At 37.9% G+C, this 20,096-nt stretch overlaps 1 protein-coding gene across 6 annotated transcripts in view; it reads left to right on the top strand.

Annotated features, from left to right (window-relative positions):
- The window catches only part of LOC119511523 (zinc finger protein 271), a 309,072-nt gene extending 291,499 nt beyond the window's left edge, over positions 1-17,573 (top strand). For all 6 annotated transcript variants that reach the window (XR_005212193.1, XR_005212195.1, XR_005212194.1 and 3 more), the window contains 2 exons: positions 13,171-13,394; positions 16,497-17,573. The gene's annotated coding sequence lies outside the window, so the exon portion shown is untranslated. The remainder of the gene's footprint in view (positions 1-13,170; positions 13,395-16,496) is intronic.
- The last annotated feature ends 2,523 nt before the right edge of the window (positions 17,574-20,096 follow it).

The raw sequence follows: 20,096 nt of genomic DNA, 5'->3' as shown, positions 1-20,096 counted from the left end.
TTTAAGTCTAGATCTCTGTCTGCAGAACCCAGAATATAAACTACAACCATTATCTGCTTTTCAGATGATTATTTTCTCAGGGTAAATCCCTAGAAGCAGAACTTACTGGGGCAAAAGGTAGGAATGTGTTCATATTCCTGGTAAATCCTCCAAGTGGCTTTCCCATTTTAGCCCCACCATTCACTCCGGAGGAGACCAGTGTCTCTGGTATCTCTACATGGAGCCAGGGCTGGCATTCTCATATACTAACAGAGTAATAATTACTGCAATTAAAAAAAAAAAAATAGCCGCAAGTTACTGAGAGATAACCAAGGGCCAGGTGCTTTACTTACACATGTTATTTCATTTAAACTCTCCAACCATCCTGTAGTGCTTATAGTATTTACAAACAAGCACACAGGATCAAAGAGAGCCAAGAATCTGCCCAAAGATACGTGGTTAATAAGAAGCAGACTCAGGACTCAAAATATGATCTAAAATCTGTGCTTTTTCCACTGTTCTGTACCTGCCAGTGTGGTAGGTGCCATGCATAGCTTCTCCTGGTCCTTCCAGACCTACTCACATGCTCTGTGCCCCGGAGGCAGCCTGGGCACCACATCAACCACATTCCTGGCTCTCTAGCATTCTGTGGGTTTTGTCAATTGGGAGAGTATTAGAAGGAAGGAAAAATTGAATTCCAGGTATTTATTTTCCAGATTCTCTCTCTCTGTGGGATCTCTGTGGAATCACCTCAGCTGGCCACATCTCCATTCAGAAAGTGTCAGGCCCTGTCTCCTCCCAGCCACATCTCCCAAATCCAGTTTCTGATGACAGTGCCCTCCCCTTATCCCTTCACTGTAGTGACTGAGCCTGCTGTTTCTAGCCCCAGAGTCCTAGACTGTGCTTTGTGTTTAAGCTGGGTTTTTTTATGGGCCCTTGACTGAATGGACAGCAAGCTTCAACATTATCCCACCAGCCCACAGTTGGCCTTTCACTGATTCATCAACCATTCTAGCTGAATTCTTACGGGTATCTACTAGTTATGTCTACCCCAGGTAAGGAGGTAATCCTTAGATGTTAGGTCAGTTGGTTGCCCTGCAACCTACTCTCTTATGGGCTTCAAAAAAGTAAATTTGAAGTGTTGGCCCTTTTTTGTTTGTTTGTTTTAAGGATGTGTATTAATCAGGGTTCTCTAGGGAAACAGAACTGAGAGGAGAGATCTGTGAATATTATGAGATTTTTAGAGGAATTGTCTCATGTGACTATAGGGGTAGGCAAGTCCAGATTCCGTAGTACAGGCCACAAACTGTGTGCTCTGGTGAAGATTTTCAGTGAATTCCTCAAGAGAAGCTGGCTGGCTGAAGTAGAGATGGAAATTCTCTCTTCTGTCTGCTGAAATCATCAGTTCTCCTTTAAAAGCCTTTAACAGATTGGATGTGATGTCTCTCATTGTTGAAAGCAGTCTCCTCAGTTGATTGTAGATGCAGCCAGTCATAGATGCAATCAACTTACTGATGACTTAAGTCCACAAAGTGTCCTCACAGTAACAATCGGTCCAGTGCTTGCTTGACCAAGCAACTGGACAACATCACCTGACCAAGTTAACACATGAACTTCACCATCACAGGATGGGCTTGATGGTCCTTCTAGTACTTTACAAACTAGATGGGACAAATTGATTCTTTTTAAAAAAAACTTTGTATTGTGAAATAAATAAAAATTTGGGGGACAATTTCAATAATATTACACAGAAAACTTTTATACTCTTCATCCTAAGAGTGTTCAGTTCACCCAAGAAGAGTCAGAAAAAGTATAATAAGGAAACAGAGGACAGATAGAATAGGGAACAGCTAGTGAGTTTAATCCAGTCACATCAATAATCACATTAAATGCACATAAATGGAGAAAGATATAAGATGTATCTTTTTAATAGTATCAATATTATTATCAATATCAGTATTAATATCAAACAAAATAAACTTTAGAATGAAGAATATTATCAGGAACAAAGACATCACATAACGATGAGGAAGTAAATTCTCCAAGAAGACATAACAATCCTAAATGGGTATGCACCTACTTTGAGATTCAAACCTCATGAGACAAAAGCAGTTAGAACTTGAAAGGAGAAAAAGACAAATCCACAGTTATAGTGGCGACTTCAACCCTCTTTTCTCAGTAATTGATCGAATAGACAGAAAATCAGTAAAGATAAAAAGTCAACCAAATCATTTTTCCCTTAGCTTTCAGTGTTACATTTGTAAAATCTAATTCTATTTCCCCTTTTTGTGTGGCATTTTTTTGCCCCATGTGGAATGCTTTAGGTTCTTCTCTCTCGTGTTCTGAAACGGTGTAAGAATGTTCCTTGGTGTGGATCTTTTTTCTTGTTGGGCTGGATATTTGGTGGGCTAATAATCTGAAGATACTGTATTATTTCTTTGATCATTTCTTCTCTTCTGTTTCCCTGTTTTGTTTTTTTTGTTTTGTGTTTTTTTTTTTTTTTTTTGGAATTTCTATTAGTCAGATGTTGGATTCTTTTATTATCCCTCCTACCTTCCTGTTTCGGTTTGCTAAAGCTGCCGGAATACAGTATACCAGAAATGGGTTGGCTTTTACAGAGGGGATTTATTAGTTTACAAATTTAAAGTGCTAAGGCCATGAAAATGTCCAAATTAAGGCATCAACAGAATGATACCTGGACTCTGAGGAAAGGCTGCTGGCATCCGGGGTTCCTCTTTCAGATAGCAAGGCATATGCCTGGCGTCTGTTGGTCAGCTTCTGGTTCCAGTGGCCTCCTCTTTGAGCTTCTGTGGGTCCTCTCTTAGTGTTTCTAGGGGTTTTTCTCTCTCAGCTCTCTTTGGGTGTTTCTCTCTGGGCTCCCTCAGTTTTTTTCTGCCTTCTATCCTCTCATAAAGGACTCCAGTAAAGGATTAAGTCCCACCTTGAATTGGGTGAGTCACATATCAATTGAAAAAACCTAATCAAAAGTTCCCATTCTTAAAAGGGCTACACCCATAGGAATGGACCAAAAGAACATGGCCTGTTCTGGGGTAAAAAATAGCTTCAAACCAGCATATTTCCTAATGTCCTTATCCTTCTCTTTTCAGTCTAGCTTCTTAGATCTTTTTTTCAACGTGATCTTCTATGAGCGCTATCAAATTTTTACATTGCAATTATATCATATTTTCAATTTCCAAATACTCTTTCTTGTTCTCTGATTGTTCCTTTTTTATAGACTCCTGCTCTTTATTTAAGATTTAAGTGTTCTGTTTTATTTTTTTGAGGAATGTTAATTATAATTTTTTGGTTGAAATTTTCTCCTTCATTGTCCATTTTGTCCAGATTTCTTTTATCTCCTCCTATTTTTTTGTTGTTGTTGTTTGTTTGTTTTTGCAATTTGACTTTCATATTAAGGTTTTCCTTAAATAACTGGTGATCATGACTGGTAGAGACTGATGATATTTAGGAGCTAACTAAAAGCTCACAGTGCACGGAAGGGTGGGCTTCACTACAGAGTGATGAGGACCTTTTGGTAGCTTACTTTCAAAGGTCTGTGTCCACAAGCCTTTTCTCTAGGCCATTGAGGCTCTCCAGAAGAGACTCCATCAATAAACACGATGGAGGAATTGTGGTAGAAATCACAACTCAAAAAGTATGAAAGGAATGTGGGAAATGGGCAGTAAAGAGATTATTGGAATCATGGAGCCTTTTGAAGTAAATTGGCTACAGCATAAGTGAGGGTTGGAAATTCATTCAACCCAAATAAGCAAATAAAATTTGGGAGAAATTATTAGGGTGTGGGGAAGTATTAAATGTGTAGTAATGGGTGTTGTGGAAATAGGACAGGGTAAAATGGTGGAGAGTCTCACAGTTCAGCTTTCAACAGACACTTAATTCTGTTGCCAGGCTTGCACTCCAGCCACCACTGCCCCTAGAATCTCTATATCTGAGCCTCATAATTTGCAGAGCTCAATGCAAAATGAAAATGTGGGGCCCCTTTTTCCAAAATCATTAAGAATTTCAAAATGGCTACAGCAGGGCATTAAAGCAAGGGACCCTGTAAGTGTAGGGTCCAGTATGACTGCACAAATTGCACACCCATGAAGCCAATCCTGCCAGTTCAATTTCTCAAAAGAATACTCCCCATGTCCTGTTTGACTGAATAGTGGTGGTAGTGTAGGGTAACGGGTACCTTAGAGAAGAATCAACGTGGTGGGCCTTCCACCCTGGATGCAGGCCCACAACTCCCTCTTCCATGGTTCCCTAGGCCACCAAAGAGCAGCTGGTGAGGTTCTGCGTGAACCCATTCTCTTCTCTTTAGAGAGCCACTCTGCAGCCTCTTTCTGAGGTTTCCTGAATCATTTCTCTCTCCCTCTTTGTTCTGCTCATCCTTAAAAAAAAAGGGTCCAAATCTCTCACCCATTATTGTCTTCTTTCATGTTCTTTGTCCTCGTGGGTGAATGTATTCCTCTTCTTTTTACGATCATTTTGTAGAGCTTTAAAGGGAGAGAAAAAGTGCATGGGATTGATCTGCCTTGAAGAGGTATCAATAATGAGGTAACAGCTGTGAAAGACCCTAGGGCCACACCAAGCTCATAATGGATATTCAGTGAGGTGTTGAATTTAAATGTCTCTGCTGGGCTACATAGCTTTGGTGCTGGAAAGCCAGGGACACTACCCCAGCTCTACCTCTTACCAGCTGTACTAGTTGGTCATGTTATTCTCTTCAGGCCTTGGTTTTCCTATCTATAAAATGGAGCTGTAACAATAGTACCAGGCTCATATTGCATATTGTTATGCAATAAAACAAGTCAGTATCTGAAAGCCCAGTAAAGGGTTATTATTGAGAGGGAGAGGGAGAGGCTAATATTGAATCTGATGGGCAGAGCAAACAGACCTCTGTGGAATCTTCCCCTCCAAATGGGCAACTGTCAATTGGCTTTGAAAACTAGGAAGGGAGTCTGCATCAGGCTTGGGAACTGTTCTCATTTTGCTTTCTACAGATGCTGACAACTTGGTTTCCCAGGGTGACCTTGGCAAGGAATTTGGAGGAACGAGCCACTATTTCAATTCCTGAACTGCTTGCCAGGCTGCCATCTATTTTCTCCTCCCTCCCATTTGCATATCCAAGTCCAGGCCTGCAGGTCTAGTGTCCAGAACTGACCCCACCTTATAGCAGTCCAGATACTGACGATGACCATTGGAGACTGGGAACCGACTGGTATGGACACATGTGCTCTTTTAATTACTGGTGACAGAAACCCAGATCATATGTAGTTAAGCAAGAAAGTTTTTTGACTAAACAATCCATGACAAGGCAGAGTAGAGAAGGCCTCAGGACTGACAGCAACGGTTCTCTCTCTATGCACGTTATCAGCTTCTGCCCATATGTGGTGCCCATTCTCCCACACTAGCGCACATGCCAGAGGCTGTGGCCACTAGAACCTCAGAGCCTGGATTCAAGCTGAGCAGTCGCTCTGCTTCACTGGCTTCCCCACTGGCATGTTGATGGCTTCATGTGATTATCTAAGATGTTTCACAAGCCTGTAAATGTGCCCAGGCATAGAGGTTGGTGTTTATATTTTTAAAGATAAAGACAGACTCTTTTACACATCTGAGAACATTCTTATCTCCTTGGATACGGGGTGACAATAAACAAAAGGCAAATGAGATCCAGGAGGGAAAGCCAGAGCACAATGCCCTCTGTATGCACCTTTGAGGTAGTCCACCCAGGCTAAGCTTCATAATAAGCTGTGTAACTCATGAGAAGCAGTTTACTGCGTTGCACCTGAATAAACAGAGAACCATGGGATTGCTTCCTCATTTCTCTTTAATCAAAAGCCAATTCCCTTCTTAAAAGGGATGTTCATGTTTCTGAATTTATATTTCCCCTGCCAAAGAAGTGATTTTATATTTCTCTGATTCCACTTGAGAGAACAGGTAAAATTCCTAGATATGTTGGAAGAAATAATATCCCTCCTAGAAAGAAAAGAAACTAGGAAATGTAAGATTCTGAGGAAGTGGATAGAAATAAAACCTGAATCAAAATGTTGTTCACTAGAACAAAAAGGTAACAGAGAAGAAAGAGAAAGTGAAGAACTAGTGTAATATTACAGAAACAATATTAGAGAAATAATACAACTAAATTAGAATCTAAAAGTGCTTCTGGAAAAGGAAGTATAAGATAGATGGATTGGTAGATGGATGGATAGGGATAGATTGATGATGATAGAGGTAGATAGAGAGACAGAAATACAGACAGAGACAGAGATAGAGATAGAGATAGATAGGTTTGGACAGATAAATAGATGATAGCTGGGGAGATGGGTCCAAACATGGCTAAGGGCCTGTGCCACCTTCATGGGTGAAGATGGGTCAACCTTACCTCAGAGCCACTCACATATGCTGATTTACAGAAAGACAAGTGGCACTGCTGAATGAGACCAGAAGGAATTTTTAATATTTCTAAATTATTAAGTATGAAATTGAAGGCCTAAGAAACATAAATGGTAGTTTTTGCTACTTTTTGCAAGCTGTCTTTGGGACTTTGGCAGAGAAATGAAGAAGGGGAATGGTTTTCTACCAGATGGTATGGGGGCATCTGGCTTCTTGGACCTTTACATAAAGGGATGGAAGGAGAAGATCCTAACTAGATATGAAGTGGATCCCACAAAGATAGGGAAGAAGGGGTTTTCTCAGAGACTAGCTGATCTGCTCATGAGAATTTTAAAAATAAAGTCTATTAGTGTTTTAAAACAAAGAAATGCATGAAGGTGAAAACAAAAATGATACAAAAGCCCACCAGGTAGATAAATCTTAACATTAAATAGTGTGCCGGTTTGAATGTATTGTGTCCCCCAAATGCCATTGTCTTTGTAGTTTTGTGGGGCAGAAGTTTTGGTGCTGGTTAGATTTGCTTGGAGTGTGCCCCACCCAGCTGTGGGTAATGATTCTGATGAGATGTTCCCATGGAGGCGTGGCCCCGCCCATTCGGGGTGGGCCTTGATCAGTGGAGCTATATAAATGAGCTGACTCAAAGAGAGAGAAGTGAGTGCAGCTGGGAGTGATGTTTTGAAGAGGAGCAAGCTTGCTAGAGAGGAACGTCCTGAGAGAAAGCCGTTTTGAGGCCAGAGCTTTGGAGCAGACGCCAGCTGCCTTCCTAGCTAGCAGAGGTTTTCCGGACGCCATTGGCTGTCCTTGGTGAAGGTACCCGATTGCTGGTGTGTTACCTTGGACGTTTTGTGGCCTTAAGACTATAACTGTGTAGCGAAATAAACCCCCGTTTTATAAATGCCTATCCATCTCTGGTGTTTTGCATTCTGCAGCATTAGCAAACTAGGACAAACAGTAAATAAATAAACTGTGCACATGTGAGAAAAATTCAAACAGTACCTAAGAGGTTTCTATAAAAAATGTGGAGGAGGCTGGGGTAAAAACAAATATTTTATGGAAAGAAGAATAAGAGGCAGGAGGTTCCCAGTGGTTCTTATAAGGAAAGTGATTGAGAAATGAAATACTTATGGCCTCAATTTCCTCATTGTACCGGCATGGTCAACAAAATGCATTAACATTTTTAATCAACTAAGATTGGTATGATGAGATTTAAAGGTAGAATATGATGGAAGAATTTACTTGTATTCAAAAGAAACCCATATTAGGTAGCAGATCAGGTAGCACTGAATGTCAAGAAAAATATGTAGCAATCTTCATGAGTGAATGGGTGTTTACTGAGTGCATACTATGTGTCAGGAACTGTTATAGGTATTGGAATCCAACACCTGCTCTCAAGGAGCTTATAGTCTACAATCCCAAATTGCTTTTAGAAGTCAATCAGGTATAAATAATCTCAAATTATTCTAGTGAGGAAATAAGTATAGTTATCTCTTCCACATCATGAACGTTAGGGGCATAGCACCCCCATGACATGAAAATACGTGTAAAATGTTTTCAGGATTTTGGGTAATTCCCTACCTGCCTCTTGATCGGCAGACATTATCTCTCATGTTACTTTTATATTGCATAGGCTAAACCTATCTTTACAATTTTCAAACCAGACTTTGCTGGCCTGAAAATCCATAGGGGTAGACTGTTCACCTTCATTTTCCTTTAGGGAATTATATGAGGACATAGCCTTTTCTTGCATGATGCTGGAGTCTACTGGAATGCCTTTTTTTTTTTTTTTTTTTTTTTTAATAACATTCCTGCACATTTCTAGCCTTTGTGTGGTGTCTGCTGGCCTTTGTGTGTCATTTGTGGCTTCTGCAAATCTCCCCCCATTCCCATTTAATTTCTGATGTCAACCCGTGACTCTCTATCGAAATACTGATAGAGAAAGTCGTGATGTGGAAGGGATAACTGTACATAACTGCAAAAAAGTTGTCTTTTGTCTGGAAGCTCTGATGTGATCAGCGTTTTTAAAAAATACACAGATGGAAAGAAGGGAGCAGAACCAAGGATGACTTTGTGGGGTTGGATGTCTAAGAATGGTATCATGAAGAATAAAGCACAAGAGGAGATGGGGCTTGAATTCTTCCCAAGAAAATATTTTTTTATTGAACTCTAGCACCCATACCCAAAAGCACATCAGTCGTAAGCATACCACTCAATTAATTTTCACAAAATGAACACACCCCAGTAACCAGCACACAGATCGACAGCAGGCCAGAAACCCCCTCATGGCTCTTCCAATCATTCTACACCTCAACTCCCACCTCCAGCCAAACCTAACTGCTATCCCCACCCTGAAGGAAAAGACAGCAAGGAAACTTGCCTAACTTGATCTTGGCATTGACTGCAAGGGAAAACACTCCACCTTGGTAATTTGTGATCCTCAGCAGGCCTCATATGGGCTGTGGGCCTACATTTAAATGACCTATGAGCCTTTAAAAGCCTCAGTCTAAAGATTTAAAGTACCCTCAAAAGCACCCACAGAAGCAAGCTAAATCTTTTCTGAAAGAAAATGCCCTCACCCAGGCCTTAAAGAATTTCTGCAAACTGCCAATGAATAGGATTTTATTGTCAACTATCACAAAATATACAAGAAAACAGGCAACATCAGGGAGAGCTAGCAACAGCAGAACCAATCTACAAAGACTTTGGTTGTTGGATTTATCAGACACTAAATATAAAATGTTTGTTTAATATGTATACATAAATTAAAAGGAGGAGGCAAAATATGACTACAGAGAAAGAGCTAATTAAAAATAACAAAGCATAGAGGTAGAATCTAGAATATAGCTTACCAGCAGATAGGTTGGAGCTAGAGAATGGGGAAATTAAAGAAGACCTAAATAAGTGGAAAGACATCCCACTTTTATGGATTAGAAGATTTAACATTGTTAAGATGGCAATACACTCCAACTTAATATACAAATTCCACACAACCTTATTAAAATCTTAGCTGTGTTTTTTGGAGAAATTGATGGGCTGATCCTAAAAGGTTTATGGAAATGCAAGGCACCTAGAATAACCAAAACAATTTTGAAAGAAAAAGCAAAGTGGGAGAACTCACACTTCCTGATTTCAAAACATACTACACAGCTACGGTTATCAAGACAGTGTGATACTGGCATAAGAGTAGACTTATAGACCAATGAAATAGAAATGAGAGGCCAGATAAACCCTTACATTTATTGATTTTTCAATAAAGGTGCTGAGACAATTCAGTGGGAGGAAAGAATAGTTTTTTCTACATATGATATGGAGACAACTGGATAGCCACATGCAGAAAGAAATGAAGTTGAACTTCTAGCCCAAAACATGCACAAAAATTAACTGGAAGTGGATCATAGACCTTAATTATAGGAGCTATACCTATAAAATTCTTAGAAGAAAGCATAGAACTAAATATTTGTGACCTTGGATTATACCGTGGTTTCTTAGGTATGACACAGAAAGCACAAGCAATTAAAAAAAAAAAAAAAAGATGAGTTGGAATTTATCAAAACTAAAAACTTTTGCACTTCAAAGGACACCTTCAAGGAAGTAAAAAGAAAATCCACTGAATGAGAGAAAATATTTTCAAATCATATATCTGATAAGGGGCTTGTAACCCAAATATATAACAATTTCTTACAACTCAAAAATAAAAAGACAAATAACCCAATTTAAAAATGGGCAGAGCATGTGAACAGACATTCCTACAAAGAAGATAATGCAAGTGGCGAAAAAGCATAAGAAAAGATGCTCAACATCACTAGTCATTAGGAAATTGCAAATCAAAACCACTATGAGATAACACATCATACCCACTAGGATGGCTATAATAAAAAATATGGACAATAATAAGTGTTGACAAGGATGTGGAAAAATTGAAAATGTCATATATTGCTGGTGAAAATTTTATAATGGTGAAGCTACTTTGGAAAATGGTCTGTCAGTTTCTCGAAAAGTTAAACATAGAATAATCATATGACTCAACATTTTCTCTGTTAGATATATACCCAAAAGAGTTTAAAACATATATCCACACAAAAACCTGTATATGAATATGCTTAGCAGCATTACTCAAAATAGCCAAAAATTGTAGATAACCCAAATGTCAATCAACTGATGAACGGTTAATGAAAATGTAGTATATGGAATGTGATATATACGATGGAATATTATTTGGGAATAAAATGGAATGAAGTACTGATACATGTCACAACATGGATGAACCTTGAAAATATTATGCTAAGTGAAACACGCAAGACACAAAAGGCTACATATCTTTGGTTCCATTTATATGGAATATCCAGAATAAGCAAATATAGAGAGACAGAAAGTAGATTAGTGGTTTCTAGGGGATGGGGGAGAAGGCAGTGGAGAGGGACTGCTAATGGGGTTTCTCTTTAGGTAATGAAAACGTTCTGGAAGTTCCTATTGGTGAGGAGTCACAACACTGTGAATACAGTAAAAACCACTAAATTGTGCACTTTAAAAGGGAAAACTTCAGAGTATATGAATTATATCTTAATAAAGTTGATAATAAAACTAATAATTGATATTAAATACTCAATGGTTGGCTTACACTACTGGAAAGAGTTAGTGAACTGGAATGTAAATCTGAATATATGGCCCAGAATGCAATATAAACATATAAGGATGGAAAACATACAAGAAAAGTTAAGAATCTTGGAAGATAAAGGACAACCAGCAGTTATCTAACCAGTTCTAGAAGGAAAGGAAAAAAAAAGAGAATAGGAGAGAAGCAACATCAGAAGAGGTAATGCCTGAATATTTTCCAAAATTGTTGAGTGACATCAATTCTTAGATTCAGGAAGCAGAAAAAATCCCAAGAAGAATTTAAAAAGAAAAAAAGAAATGTGCACCAAGACACATCATAGCTAATCTTCAGAACCTGAAAGACAAATAGGAGCTCTTAAAAAGCAGCCGAGTGGAATACTATTCAACATAAAAAGGAACAAACTCTTGATACACACAACAACTTGAATGGATTTCAAGAAGATTATATGTGCTGAGTGAAAAAAAAGCCAATCTCAAAAGGTCACATACAGTATGATTCCATTTATAAAACATTTTTTAAATGACCAATTTATATAGATGGAGAACAAATTAGTGGTTGCCAAAGGTTAGGAATGGTGGAGGGTTTGGGTGTGTCTATAAAGGGGAGCATGAAGAATAGAACAGTTATGTTTCTTGATTCTAGTGGAGGTTACAGGAATATGCATGTGATAAAATGGCATAGAACTATAAATATGCATTGTACCAATGACAATTTTTAAAGTTTGTTATTGTACTATAGTTACTTAAGCTATAACCGTTGGAGGAAACTGGTTGAAGGGTACAAAGGATCTCTCTCTCTACTACTTTTGCAACTTCCCATGAATCTATAATTATTTCAAAATAAAAAGTAAAAAAAAAAGAAGTAGCAGCTAAGAACAAAAGACTGATTACTTATTAATAAGTAAAATTTTGACTAAAAGTTGATTTCTCAAGAGTAACAATGGAAGCCAGGAAATAGTGGAATGGTATCTTCAAATAAGCTGAAACAACTACTAATCTAGGATTGTATTCCCACTGAAATGCTTTCAAGAGTCAAGATGAAATGAAAAATTCTTCTGACAAACAAACAGTTTATTACTAATAGATACTTTCTAATGCTAATACTAACAATATTTCAGGCAGTAGGAAACAAATCTCAGATAGAAGTTCTCAGATATCAGAAGAAATGGCAAGCAAATAAATTGATAAGATTATCAGTAAAGCTAAATGTTGTTAAAATTTCTAGAAGAAGTAGAGTATATAACTTCCAAACTACTAAATGGGTAAATATAAAATGAAGGGAGAAAGGCTCAATGAATCCAAAAGAAGACAAGAAAGGATTTAAAAAATAAACAAAAAACAAAGAACAAAAAGCAAAAAGTAGCATAAATAGCATAATTTAAGTTGTAGAAATAAATCCAAATATAATTCTAAACAGAATAAACACTGTTTTGAAGACCAAGCTTGTTGTACAGGTTAAAATAACTAGTTATGTGTCAGTTTTCAAGGGACACATCTAAAACATAAGGCATAAAGAGTTGAAATGAAAGGATGGAAAAAAATACCCCTGCCTCCAATAAGTCATGTATCTATATTAATGTCAGACTTTGAGATGAAACTGAACTGAGGTTAAATTGAAGAGTGCAGGTTTCCTGTCAAAGTAAGGAAGAAATTTCTAAAGGAGCCATACAGAAGTCAAATGAGCTGTCTCTGGAGTCACCAAATTCCCTATACCTTAAGAAGTTCAAATCCGGGCTGACGACCATTTGATGGGTTATCAGGGAGAGGATTAAAAATAAAACACGGAGGAGAGACAGGACTTAATGACCATAAGGTTTCTCCCTATGCTGTAATCCTAATATTTGATCTCATTTTCCTACTGTCTTTCAAATTACTTCATTCTCCCATGGCTAGGTTTCCCAAAACACACATATTAAGTCATTATTACAACTTCAATTTCCTCTGCTGTAAGATTTGTTTTCTGATCATTTGTCTGAGAAGGTACATTCCAAAAACTCCCACAAGGAAACTTTCAGTGTCCTATCTCATCTAACTTAGTCAACAGTAGTTGGTTGTCTGAGTTACTATCAGATAGCCAAAGGAAGATAAACATTGCAAAGTCTTCTGAACATGCTAACACTTCTTGAGGGTAGGGTGGGTGGGAACTGTTTGGTAGTAGCATTAAATTATTCTTTTGCAAAATAGATCCTCAGGTTTTTAACCACTAGATCAAGATCTATTGAAAATTCTCCAAGACTTTCCTGGAAGGTCTGCTGGACTGGAGGGGACAGAGCCAGCACTACCTGCTCCAAGGCTTTCCAAGGGTGGAGACCAGAGAGTATTTTTAACAAGTATTTCTAGAGGATTCTGAGTCACACTAAGGATGAGAAAGATGAATACAAGGGCTCTCAAGATCTTGCAAAAAAGAGGTAAGCTCTTTTCCCATGCTTTTGAGTATCAATTTCTCTAGAATATTGCTTGACTGTTTTCTTTTACTGGAGACACCGAGATTATAAAAGCATTTGGAGGTGTTATGCTCACTTTATTCAGTTCTTGGAAATAACCTTGGGCCTACATTTCCAATCACATCTCATTTATTCTCATCTACTTTCAAAAGGAGGTCATTGCTGTAGCTCATTATGATGGCAGAAATCTTGCCTTGGTCCACCTCCAGTAGTGTAGACACTAGGAAAAAACAAAAATGGCCATGGCTTTATTTTCTTTGCTGGCATGAATGCCTAGGTTAAAGAGTGTGATTTCTATGTTTCTAAAGGAAAATATACCAAGAGTATCCAGAAGACAAACCAAAGAGTAAGAAGCTCACTGTAGATTGATTAAGTGGAAGGATAAGCTAAAGGAGAAAATGAAAATAATTAGAATTACTTTTCTGTAATTATAATCACAATTACAATTAAATATAAATAATTAAAATTCAACTATTTTTACATTTCTATAGTCATTTACTAAGTAAATGGCCTATTGTAATATGAAATTTTTAGTTAAAAATTATTATTAAATGACGATAATGAAAGAGTATTAGAAAAAGTAACTTTCATTTTTAGCAAACAGTGGCAACAGAATAAAGGAATGGCTAGTTTGTTCCCTCTTCACAAAGCCTCAGAATTTAATATTTTATAGATTTCCCTCAGTAGATGCAAAAATAAATAGCCTCTACTATTCACAATGTCATCAAACCAAAAATAAATTACTGAGTTCAATTTTTCCTGTCAAGAATTCATTATGTAAGAGACATAAGAATTTATTCTTTTACTAGACTGCAAATTCCATCTATAGGTTGAAATTCTCTGAGAAATAATTTTTTTTTCTCATATATACTCCATATGTCTTCAGCACTGCTGACCATGTAATAGGACATCAAAAAATGCCTTCTGGTTAAATAACTGACTGTTTTTTTTAAAAGGAATCATTGTGCTAAATGAAGAGTAGGGTGGGATGGGGGGTGTGTGATCTGGGTGGGTTTTTTTTATTATTTTTTATTTTTTTATTTTTATTTTTTATTCTGATTCTGATTCTTTCTGGTGTAAGGAAAATGTTCAAAAATAGATTGGGGTGATGAATGCACAACTATAAGATGGTACTGTGAACAGTTGATTGTACACCTTGGAGGATTGAATGGTATGTGAATATTTCTCAATATACTGAATTAAAAAAAAAAAGAAATCATTGCGAATTCACACATTTTTTTGAAAATTCAGTAAACCAGATTAAAGAGAAAATTCTTAAAAGCGTGCTCAGAACAAAAAATACATATCATTTGCACAGGGATAAGAATCATATTGACTTTCAGACTTTCCAGCTGTCAGTTGGGAGACAATGGAGCAATGCCTTCATGGTGCTAAAAGAAAGTGACTTGAAACATAGAATTCTTTACCCAACTGATTTATTAGTATGCAAGTCAAACTGCAAAGATTCAACTTTTACCCCCTTTCTGGAAAAAAAATCGCTTGAGTATAGAATGTAGCAAAATGAAAAATGAAATAAAAATAAAGATATGGAATAAAGAAATAATGGCCACAACTCAGAACAGCAATAAAAAGAAACTCTAGGTTGATGGCTGAGCAGCAGATCTAAAGGCAATTGGTTCAAAGAAAACACATAGTCAGAAGACTTGGAGACATTTGGAAAAGAAAATGGATTTACTTCAACAAATAATTATGATTTAAAAGTTGTATGAACTTAATGATAGAGTGAAGGTAATTGTTTCTTCTGCCAGCAAGAAAAAAGGCAAACAGAAACTCCCTGGAAACTTAAAAAGCTCTATAGCAAAATCATGGCCTAGTATGAAGCAAATAAAAATGCAACATGATTCTGAATAGTGTATGGACTGTAATAAATGATAAACCATTTCATCTTAGGTTTTTGAAATATTTATTTTAGAGCTACACCTATTTACAAGAAGGATTCTACTTCTTTCTCTCCAAGTCCAACTACACTTCTTTGTTCTGCAGAAAATAATATGTATACAATTATTGCATTGTGAGTGCTCTTTATTGGATTTTGGTTATTTGAGTAAACTTACATAAAAACATTGAGACTTATTTATAGTTCCAAAACATGGAAACCTTCACAATGTAAGAGTTTTGAGATGGAGAGGGAACGGGGGTTATGAAAGCATGAGGGTGTACATATTCTCCTTTTTTTAAATAATGAAGACTGGAGAGCTACTATCTAAAGCTGAATGAAGAACTTTGTCTAGGTCATTTTAAGTTAAAAAGTAAGCCAGTAGAAGAAATGCATGTAATACATCTAACAAAACTTGAGAAAAGGGGGAAGACAGGGGTGGCTTGAATAAGCTAAATCATTTGATAAATCGAGAGTCAACAAATACTGTATATGGTAGGTTGGATCATTGTTCACAACTCTGTGTTCCTCTCTGTAGTAGATTGTACCTTCATCCTCTTTGTCATGTGACTTTTGCCCTGCCTCCAAATAGAGCATATATAGTGTCATCAGTGGAATGTGGGTGAAGACAACAGTGGCCAGTTCTAAAAGAGGCTTTAAGGAGCATCATGTGATTCTGTTGCCTCGCTTGAGCAATGGCCCTCTGCCATGAGAGCAGCATGCCCCAAATAATGGATACTTCTTTAGCCCAAGTCCTAAAATGAGAAGCCCATGGAGCCAAGCCTACCCAAGTTCAGCATAGATACAACCAGTGTACAGGCCTGCAAGCTTGAAATAAATTGTTGTTGTAGGCCACAATTTGGGAATTGTTTGTATGGCAGCAAAATTTGACAAACACACTGTTTAAGGTTAATAAGTGAAGAATTGGAACTCTGAGTATATTATTTAGAGTTAACCACCAGGGCAGTTAGGAAAAACCATCACCAATCAGAAATAGTTAAATGTAGTTACTCTTGGGGATGATATTGGGGGGAGAGAATTTAAGTTTTCATTTCAAATCTTCCTGTCCTATTTGAATTTGTTTATCATATGCATGTGTTATTTTATATTTAAAATGTATAAAATATAATGCATAGTAACAATATAATGAGCTATCTAATTTGTTTCAGAAAGAAAATGATCCTACAGATGATGAAATTTGAAATTATGGGAATTAAGAAAAAAAGAAAAAGATCAACCTGACTGAAGATGTGCAGAAGGTAGAAAAAAATCAAACCAGAACTGAAATCTTACGGATTAAGATAGGTATAGGAAAGTAGGCAAGGAAGAAACAAATAGCTTAACAAATGTGGACAGTGAGAAGACTGAGGTGGGTGTTGTGACTGGAGTAGAGTATTCTTTTGTAGTAAATGAGGCAAAAGGTCTGGGACAGGGGGAAATGTGACCAGATTGTGAAGGGCCTGGAATGCTTAGCAAAGGTGTGTGGACAGAGTGGCTTAACGAACTAGATTTTAGAAAGACCAATACAGCAGGGCTGTGTAGGTGGATTGTATTGGGGTGGAAATAAAGTCTTCAGTAACCATTCTGGATCTACAGAGAAGGTAACAGTCTTCATTGCCGGAGGGGGTGGAAATTGTCTAAAGTGTTCAGACATGTGATGTGGCCTATGTCAAGATATTGCTATTAATCATTATATCTTCTGTCACCACATTCTTTGGGCTCAAATTTACAAAAAGCAGTACATCACTTCTTTACTAGAAATACATGGATCATTATCAGACAGACTGTTTGCCTTGCCTTGCAAGACTGGAAAGATATAGTCTAGAGAAATAACAGGGCAATAAAATGTATCTTACAAACTTCTGAAAACTACTCTTAACTGCCTTTTCCCCAGTCTTGTGCTATTTAACATGATGTTTTCAATTGGTCTTCCTAAGTGTCATCTAACAATACTATGAATTCATATACATTTATAGTTAAAATTTTGATCATCTTACCCTTTGGTATGTCTTTTGAACCAAGAAACCAACACTTCCTTCCATTTCCCTTCATTTGAAACCATGACTGCCCCAAATCTACTGCCTCCTAAGACTTGCTTTCACTTCCCCTGATGATTTTTGTACCTGACTGTGCTGGTTTGGATATATTATGTCCCCCAGAAAAAGCCATATTCTTTAACGCAATCTTGTGGAGACAGATTGATTAATCTTTCTGATTAGGGTGTGACCTCTTGATTGCGTGTTTCCATGGAGATGTGACTCACTCAACTGTGGGTGAGTTTGATTGGATTATTTCCATGGAGGTGTTACCCCATCCATTGAGTGTGGTCTCAATTGAATCACTGGAGCCCTATAAGAGTTCAGACAGAAGGAACTCAGCACTGTAGCTGAGAGACATTTTGGAGACAGCAGTTGAAAGCAGACTTTTGCTGGCACTGATGCTTAGACATGCTTGGAGATGCAGACAGAAGGATATTTAGCTAAGAGATGAAGCCCAGAGTTTGCCCTGAAATACGCTAAGGCAGGACTCTCAGGTGCTTAGAGAGAAATGTCCTGGGAGAAAGAACCAAGAATACACAGGAGCTGAGAGAGGAGGTAGAACACAACCCAGGACCAGCAGATACCAGCCATGTGCCTTCCTAGCTAACAGAGGTTTTCCAGATGCCGACAGCTTTTCTTTGGTGAAGGTATACCCTATTGTTGATGCCTTAGATTGGACACTTTTATGGCCTTGGGACTGTAACTGTGTAACTAAATAAACCCCCCTTTATTAAAGCCAATTCATTTCTGGTATTTTGCATAATGGAAACATTAGCAAACCAGTACATGGACTTAGGGTTTCTTTCTATACTGACTTCTTTCCTTAAAATTAAAAAAAAAAAATCATTTTGATGATTGTCTGACTCTTGTATTTTCAGCTTCTTAGGTTTATTTCTGCCTATTACCCTCTTGACCATTCATGGGCCATGTGTCTGAATGGTATATCCTGGGTCTTATCAAAATGAGGCTGTTCTTCCAGTAACACTTGAGGCTTATTCTCACTGACTGCTCAAACTTCTCCACTCCTCCATACTTGCTGACCTCAGCCTACCGAGTCACTGATCTAGCAGTTTCCAGCATTTTTTTTTTACCACTGTGATAAACATGAATGTCCAGAGTATATGTGTATGTGTGGAATCACCAATATACCAGTAGTAAATCTTCATTGTTCTCTCTTACTCAAGACAGCCTATTGGAATACAAGTAAGTAGGACTGACAGTTTTGTAGGAATAATCTGCAATCTACTTTAATTTATGTTTTAAAAAGTTATTCTCTACTTCTGGTTCCAGACCAAGATGGAATAGTGGATGGATTATACTTCTCCTTATTCCTCTTGCTAAGTACCTCTAACAACTCTGGATGGTGTTTATAAAACAAACATAAGAAAACTATGAAAGGTAGAGAGAAGAAGGCAACTGTCTCAGATCAGAGGAACAACAGGTCAGTCAGTTCCCTGGGTTTTCTTTTTGCCTCATATGTCCCAGACTGAGTGCTGGAGAAGCTGGCAACCTGGAAACCCAGATTTTTTAAAAGCCCCAAGATTTTTTAAAAGCCCCAAGAAAGTTGCTCTCTCTAGCCAAACATTGCAGAAATCTAGCAAGACAGAACTTCTAGACAATGACTGCTTTACACTGGCCAAACACTGCAGTAAACAGTGTGGCCTAACTCTCACACCTGTCAGCCAAGGCCAAATAGAGAGCCTGGATTTCCATCTCACATTGTTGTAACAAGGTGCACATCCTCCACCCTTTTCTGGGGTGGTATTAGAGAGGACTAAGTGGGGTGCCAAGACTTGCATCCCTGCCTGGTGGTAATGAGGCCCCCTCCATGGTGTCAGTGGAGAACATATGGGGATCCTACACTTTCACCCTCAGCTCACAGTAATGAGGCATCCCTCTTCCTCTCCGACTGTGACAGGGGGCCAAATAAGAAGCTGGAACTTTCACCATCATCCAGTAGTAAGGGGAGGTCCTGCTCTTACAGTGTCAATGGAGGCCTTTTGTGGAGCAGTAACAAGGCACTGGTCCCCCTCCCAGCCAGGGTGGTGTCAGCAGAGGCCTAGTAGGGGACCCTGAAATTCCACTTGCCCAACAGTAATGAGGCACCCTACCCTGAGGTGCAGAAGAAGCCAACTGGGAAACCTGGACTTTCATCCCAACTGGCAGTAACAAGGTAAGGTAGCCCCTACCCTGCTGGCCTCAATGTCAGAGGATACATGCTAAAACAGAAAATTTAAATAAGGTGCATAAAATCGTACAAAAGTGTCCAAGATCACATTAAAAATCACTTGTCATATTCAAGAACCAGGAAAATCTCAATTTGAATTAGAAAAGACAATCAACAGATGCTAATGCCAAGATGACACAGCTGTTGAAATTATCTGACAAAGATGGTAAAGCAGATATAAAAATGTTTCAATGAGCAATTACAAATACTCTTGAAACAAATGAAAAAAAAAAAACAGAAAAACCCAGGAAGTCTCAGCAAAGAAACAGGAGCTATAAAGGAGAATCAAATTTTAGACCTGAAAAAATGCAATACCAAAATAAAAACTCAGTGGATTGGCTCAACAGTGGAATGGTGAGGTTAGGGGAAAGAATCAATGAACTTAAAGATAGAATAAAAGAATATATGCAATCTGAACAACAGAAAGAAAATAGACTTATAAAGAAAATGAGCCAAATCCAGGGACCTGAGGGACTATAACAAGAGATCTAACATTTTTGTCA

Source organism: Choloepus didactylus, chromosome 16 (assembly GCF_015220235.1).
Source record: "Choloepus didactylus isolate mChoDid1 chromosome 16, mChoDid1.pri, whole genome shotgun sequence".
Classification (NCBI taxonomy): Eukaryota; Metazoa; Chordata; class Mammalia; order Pilosa; family Megalonychidae; genus Choloepus; species Choloepus didactylus.
Note: the sequence above shows the minus strand (reverse complement) of the source record. Positions and strands in the feature narration are given on the sequence as shown.